We start from the raw sequence: 7,810 nt of genomic DNA on the forward strand, positions 1-7,810 counted from the left end.
AAAAAAAAAAATTAAGCGGCCTACGATGTTGCAAGTTAGACATATAGAAAATAGGAAAAAAACTAGGCCTATGAATTAAAGTTGAACTCTCAGCCTGAAGTCTGGAGTCTGTCAAATATCTCACTGACATGTATTGATTACAGCCTTGCCTATCAGATGAAGCACAAAGGCAGGATAGAATCAATCATCTCTCTCCAGACCCTAAGATGCCTATGTGCTTGTTAAGTTTTTGCCCTATATACATTAACCACATAGTTGCTTTATCTTATGTATAACATCACTGAGCACCAATCAGAATTGTAAGAATGTCACCTTTGCTTCACTGCCCCCTTCTTCCATTTTCTATGTACCGGAATGAATAAATACTGTGTCTTGTGAGGTCCACTCTGGGACATATTCTCCGTTTGTGCTGAGTCTGTTTTTCCCATATTATTAGTCCTCAAACTTAGTTCAAACTGAAATTAACTTTAGATTTCTTTAAGTTATAGTGCCTGCCTATTACTTAACCTTTCAGTTGACACTTCAAAGAAAGGAAAAAAGATTAAATGTTATTTATATACCTGTAACTGGGACAGGCAGAAATGTAGGCTTTGGGATAAGCAATGGTCTGGAGAATTTTGAGGGAGAGACAATCAAGGAAATTGCAACTCTTTGGGCTCAAACAGAAGCATCAATTAGGGAAGAAAGTTGAAACGGAGAGAATGTCTATTGTCTAATTCAAGGCTGATGGACTTCCTAAGTGTTTTAGACTAGAATGAGCTCACATTTGGAGAGCGTTCTGGGCTCTTTAAATAATACTTAGGATATATTAGGCATAATCAAATAGGTAGTCATTTAAGAATGTTTCACTTTTTTCCCCTTTCAAAATTCTCTGTCAGAGTTATAAAATACAGGTGATGGCATAGGAAGTTTCTAACAAAGAAAGACCATTGAATTCTTTCTCTGTGATGATCTAAAAAAATTGCTGTGTCTAAAATAAAATCATCTGCAGACTTAGGACTTTGACCAGCTCAAATTCTGGCTATATTGGAATATTTGAGCAGTTGCAGTTGATACTAAGTATGAGTATGTGTGCAGGCTTCCTTTTCGCCTTCTACTATGAGTACTTTACCCTCTATTTCAAAATCAGAAACAGAAAACCTAATCCTGAGGGTTCCATTCCTGGCATATTTATGTCCCAGGCAGATCGAGAGTGTAAAATAGACTTTTCGCAAATGGAGAGACATCACGATTCTCAACCCAGGACAGGAAACTTCAGCTGTTGCCAAGGCAACTGCAGAATTCTGGCTCCTCACTGGCTGCCTGAGGAGCGTCTCAGAGCCTCAGACTCCTCTGTTGTCACTCACTGTCAGACCAAGTGCACTGGCCTTGGTGGTGAATTCACAGTCTATTAGCTTTCCAGAAACAATGAGACCATCTCTGAATTACCAAAAAAGTAGGTGGAGACCCTGAGGACAAAGTACACACATGATACCTGCTATGACTTGCATGTTTTAATCCCCTTCAAAATTCTTGTGTTAGAAACTTAATCCTCAATGAAACAGTGTTGGGAGGTGGGGCCTTTAGGGAGGTGTTTAGGCCTCAGGAATGGATTAAAGCTGCTCTAAAATGGGCTTGCAGGAGTGGGTTCTCTCTGTTCTGCATTTCTGCCACGTGTGACCACAGTGTTCCTTCTTTCCAGAGGACACAACGACAAGGCACCATATTGGGACCAGAGACCCAACCTGTCGGTACCTTGATCTTGAACTTCCCAGACTCTGGAATTGTGAGAAATAAATTGTTGATCTTTATAAATTATCCAATCTGTAGTATTCTGTTATAGCTGCACTAAGACAATACCCTTTAAAGATAAATAATTGAATGATAGCATAGTGGTCAATACATATCATTATAGGTTTCTCAAAATCCGTAAGAATGTACAACACCAAGAATGAACGCTAATGTAAAGTATGGACTTTGGGTGATAACGACGTGTGAGTGTAGGTTCATCAACTATAACAAATATACCACTCTGGTGGGTATTGATAGTAGGGGAGGCTGTGTGTGTGGTAGGGGTCAGGGGACCTAGGGGAACTCTCTGTACTTTCTGATCATGCTTGCTGTGAACTTAACTGCTCTGAAAGATAAAGTCTATTAAAAAAAATTGAAATCCTTGGGAGGGGGAGGGAAAGGGACAAGTCCAAAGGACTCAAAGCAAGGCTGCATGGGAAAGTTGCATTAGTCTGTAGCACAATAAGCTAAGCAATAGTGTGTATGATAAACCCAAAGAACATTCTGATCCTGTTAAGAACATCATGCTGCCTTCTGGGTGAGAAAATAATTTAGTTTGCTCAGGCCAGAAAACCAGTAACACTGGGACAGATTGTGTTTCTTGTTTATATTTGTGGATGAAATGTGGAAACGTGCTGAGATTTGTAAAGGTTACAAATGAGAGAATATGGCCTTAAGAAAGGTGATGTTTTATATAACGATCTAATTACTGTGCATATCTATCCATCTCGGCCCCCTGCCTTGAGTCAGGAAACCGTACTCCCCCACGTCTACCCAGGGCCCAGACACCAGGGAGTATTGTGTAACCACTTGAAGGAGCCCGCAGCTATTGCTGCTTTGTTTCGTGCCCCTCCCTTTCTCTTTCCTAGTCTCTGGTAATCATTTTTGTTGCAACTACTACTGTTGCCCCTGCAAAACAAAGGGTATGTGTAGTGCCAGAGAATAGAGGATATAAGTGTCAAAGTGGGGATGAGGGGTCTCCCCAGCAAAGCAATCTTGGGGTTAGGACTGCACATGTCCACATCCACATCTTGCCATAGGTGGGGAGCTTTTTCCTGCCCAAATAGGACAGTCTTTTCCAATGTCTCTGATCTTGACCTTGGTAAGTCAAGTATGACCTTTTTGTGAAGTACGGACATGTTGAAAACAGCAGAGCAATCAAGATGCTGTGTTCTGTAGCTAGACTGCCAAGGTTGGAAGTTCAGTTCTACCACTTATTAGCTTTGTGACCTTAAGAAAATTACTTAACTTCTTGGTCCCTTGGGTTCTTTATCTGTGAAATGAGAATAATAATAGCACTTACCTCATTTTGAGTTGTTGTGAGAATTAAATGATGTAATCTATGTAAAATGCCTAGAACAGTGCCCAGCACTCTGTAATCACTGAAATTGGCTTATTGTTGTACTATTGCCTTTCCGGCTTCCTCTTGTTTAAACTTAGGCATGGCTAGCTCACAGCTTGATTAATGCACTGGGGAATATGAAACGTTGAGCCACATGACAAGGAACAACGTATTCTGATACAGTGATATTAAGTTTCAGTTTCATAACACAACTGAAAAAACAAAGTTAATGTATGTTGATATTTTTCTAGATGGTTGTAGTTGACAAAAACACAACCAACTCAACAGATTTGAATCCATCTAGCTCCAACACCTGCTTTATGAAATATGTTCTGAGGTACGTTTACTCTTAGAGGTCAAGAAGTTTTAGATGGTAAAATCTGTCCTATAATTTAGAAAAAACAATGGTGGTGATAAATCATATTGAGAATGAGAAAATCTGCTTCAATTTGGTTCTCATACTATATCTTGCTTTCAGTCCATAAAGAGGAGGAAATTGTCTTCTGCTGATTGTCTTTATGCTCTCCTTGGGCCAAGATTGTGCCTCGACATGCTTGTGAATTGGCTCTGAGCCTGATGCACCAGTCCCTGGGAAATTGTACCTCTTCCTTTTCTTCCCCAGTGTGCTTTGCTTGTCAATTGAGGGGAAAAAGTTGGCCTTCTGAATCATTATCCATTGGTTTTGGGGTGGAAGTGGAATGGGATAAATTTGAGTCACTTCTACACTTGTCCAAGAAGCTGTTGCTTTTGTTGTGGTATTAGGTGCTTTATAGATGTACATGCTAATATTGAGCTAGTCTTGCTTAAAAAATATTTTATTGTACTAATCATTGCAGACTAATGGTTTAAAATGCTTCTGCAGTTACTAAATGCCTATATAGAATCAAACGCAAATTATGGCTAGGTATGAGATGGTCTTCTGCCATGTGTTAAGAACTTTAAAAAACACATGTGAATTACTTCTGTCATAGCAATGTCTGAGAAAACTTTCTGTGATGATGGAAATGTCTGTATCTGTGTTGTCCAATATGATAGCCAATGGCCACATATGGGTATCGAACCCCTGAAAAATAGGTAGTATGATGACTGAGGAACTCAATTTCTAATTTTATCTAATTCTAATAAATTTAAAATTAAATAGCCATGTGTGGCTACCAGCTACCATATTAAATAATGTAAGTTAAGAACATAATTGAAAGTCACTTAACCTCTCTAAGGCTCATTTTCTTAGTGTGCTATAGGTTTGAAGGCCTGTGTTTCTCTCAACCTTGGCTGCACAATGATATCACTCAAGGAGTGTTAAAAAATACTGATACTTGAGTGTGCTTTCCCAATATTATTTAGCTGGTCTGAGTGTGCAGTCTAGGCACTGAGATTTTTTAAAGCCATCCTGGTAATTCTAAAGTATAGTCAAGGCTGGGCACAGTGGCTCACACCTGTAATCCCAGCACTTTGGGAGCCTGAGGCAGGAGGATACCTTGAGAGGACTTTGAGACAAACCTGGGCAATATAGAGAGACCTCATCTCTATAAAAAATATTTGTAAAAAATTAGCTGGGCATGGTGGCGCACCTATAGTCCTAGCTACTCAGGAGGCTGAGCCAAGAGGATCACTTGAGCCCAAGAGTTGGAAGTTACAGTGAGCTGTGATTGCACCACTGCACTCCAGCCTGGTTAAAAGAGCAAAACTCTGTTTCATAAAATAAATAAATAAAGTATAGTCAAGGTTGGGAGCCATCACTGGACTTAATTATCTTCAAGTCTTCTTCCAGTTCTAGATATAACTGCAAATTATACTAAATTTAGAATTCTGTAAGACAAATCAGGAATTTGTTACTTAAGCTTGTTGCAATAGAAAACTGCATATGGATATTGGCTTTTTACAAAGGCTGTCTGTCCTAAAATGTACCTGAAACATAATTATTTGAAAACATTAAGCCAAGTTGATGTGTTATACTCCTGTTTGGAGTTTCTCCTGGTTGTTTCAGAACATGGGTTTAAGCTATAGACAAGAAAGAGGCTATGTGTATGTACTTGCTTTGGAATCTGACTGCAGCCTTGTGTCAAGGTTTGGCCATCTGCCCATAAACCTGCATGGGGTGACCTCACTGAGTAATCCAAGCTGCAAGTTTATGGAGAGCTCAGTGGGAGGTCTTTGGGCAAATCATTTGGAGCACCACAAAACAACTGCTGAGTTTGTATCTTCCCTGGGATTAGAAAGATAAAGTTTTTGTCCCAGTCATTCTCTCTCAAAGCTACTATAGAAATGGTTCCAAGAAGTGTCAGGATAGTTGTTCCCAGGAATTTTAAGGCCTCAAACAAATGTACATTTCTTCTAGCTAATAAATTTCCCAAATAGTAAGTGAAATAGGTACAAGTATTCAGGTTTTTTTTTAAAAAAAAAACTCTAATATTGGGTTTTAAAAGTTAAAAGTTTGACCCATAACAGGGTTTGGTTTGGTTTTCTGGACCTTGACTAATTGATATAATATTTCTATGAGAGAGAGTCTTTCTATGAAAGACTACATATAGTGCAAATGTTAGAGATCAACAATGTTGGGGGGAATCACTTTACCAGATTGCTTTATTTATCATCACTTTAAAATATAAGAACATACAATGGACCAATGTAAAAGAACAAAATCTGGAACCAGACTCCACGTGTCTTTACATATCTGACATGAGAAATGTAGTATTGCGAATCACTGGGAGAAAAGACTACTGGGTAAATCTTACTGGAAAAGTGCTTATCTCTATATAAAAATAAAATAAAATAAAATAAAATAAGATCCCTGCCTCACACCAATACACAAATCAATTCCAGGAAGATTAAGGATATAAATGTGAAAATAAAGCTTTTAGATCAGTTGTAGGATATAAATTATTCTCCAACCCTTAGGTCAGAAATAAGACAAAAACACCAGAAAATACTGAAATTTGCCTACCCAAAATTCAAAACTTGTATACATTAAGATAGCAAAAACGAAAGTAAGGGAAATATACAGACTGGGAAATAATATTTGGCAAACATAGTTGATAAAAATTGGAGGCTCTTATAAAGCAATAAGTAGTAAGATCAAAAGAAAAATGGGCAACCCATTCACACAATGGGGTATCATATTTGCCAATAAACATGTGAAAAGTTGTATAACCTCTCCAGTAACCAGGTCAGTTCAATTTTAAAATAACATACCATTTCAAACACATAAGATGGCAAAAAATATAAAAAAACTGACAATATCAAGAGTTGGTAAGGATGTGGAACAATGGGAACAGTGGGAATAAAACTGTCACGGCTACTTTAGAAAGCAATTTAAATATTTGGAAAAGTTGGAGGTGTGCCTATGCTATAATCCAACAATATTTTTGTAGCATGTATCCTAGAGAAAGTTTTGCATATGTGTGTGCAAGGTGATATTTATAGAAATACCCATTAAATTATTCCTTATAAAAGCAAAATATTGAACAGGAAATTGCCATCTACTGGAAAAATGATGAGCAACATGTGGTGTAGTCCCATAAATTAGTGAATTAGAACTGTGTGTATCAATGTAAATATGTCTCAACATAACACTGAGTGAAAAACTAATTGTAGAAGGACATTCAAAATGCTATTTATAAAACCTTAAAACAAGCAAAATAATACTATTTATTGTTTATAGGGGATTAGGTATGTAAACAGTATAAAAACATTCATGGTTATATTTATGTTGGGAGAAGGAGATGAAATTGGGGAAAAAATCATAAAGAGTTTTAAATGTATCTAAAATGTTTGTCAAGTGGAGTGGTAAATTCACAGGTATTCATTATATATAATTTAGATCTCAAAATGCTTCATCAAGAAATAAATGACAATAGGTTGACTATCTCCCAAAGAACAGTCAGTGATAAGATTTTGGTGATTAAGGAAAAAAACTCCACAAAGTCACAACTTAAGAAACTATAATATTAAGACAGTATAATATAGTTATTGAGCTTGTATGTACAGTGGGTGTGGATCTCAAAACTCAGGTGTGCAGGAAATAATTCTTAATTTGAATAAAGATCAACATCTTTTCTGTTTCAAGTCCCTACTCAGGCTTCAGTCAGTTGTAGGAAAGAAAAAGGAAACTGTTTGGTCTGGGGTGTGATCTGTCCTGGAGACCCTGTGTGGCCACTCCCAAGTGGCTCTCAGTTGTGGATGGTCACAGAATGTGCCCCCTCCACTCGGAGGGCTCGCTATGTTCTTTCCCAGCCACGCTTTAGGGGCAGGAATCCTTCTGTGAGAGTATCTGGCTTGGCCTTGACTGTCTGGGCAGAGGTGGGGTAGGAAGCATTACTTGCTATTTCAAAAATATTACTTTATTAGAAACTTACCTTCCCTGAGGGGGGTTAAAATCTAGAAATGAGATGGACATACAGCAAAAAAAAAAAAAAAAAAAAAACTGCTTAAGCAAGTATGGCAGGAGTTAAAGTTAAGTCCCCATTCAGGCAGATATCACTGTGAACATAAGGATAATTGAGGCTCTGGGTCTAGAAAGTTCTACTATAATATTTCTTGCCAGGTCCCGACATGGCTATTCCATAGGAAGTGGCCCTCTGACTCTTCAGCCTAAGGACAGAACTAGGTCTATCTTAAGGAGTTTGGGATATAGTCAGCATCCTCTTGGTGCTATGGATTCTCTCTACCTACCTCTTGGTATCTGCAAATCTTTTATGA

The sequence above is a fragment of the Propithecus coquereli genome, unplaced genomic scaffold, assembly GCF_000956105.1.
Source record: "Propithecus coquereli isolate 6110/MARCELLA unplaced genomic scaffold, Pcoq_1.0 Scaffold47, whole genome shotgun sequence".
Taxonomy (NCBI): domain Eukaryota; kingdom Metazoa; phylum Chordata; class Mammalia; order Primates; family Indriidae; genus Propithecus; species Propithecus coquereli.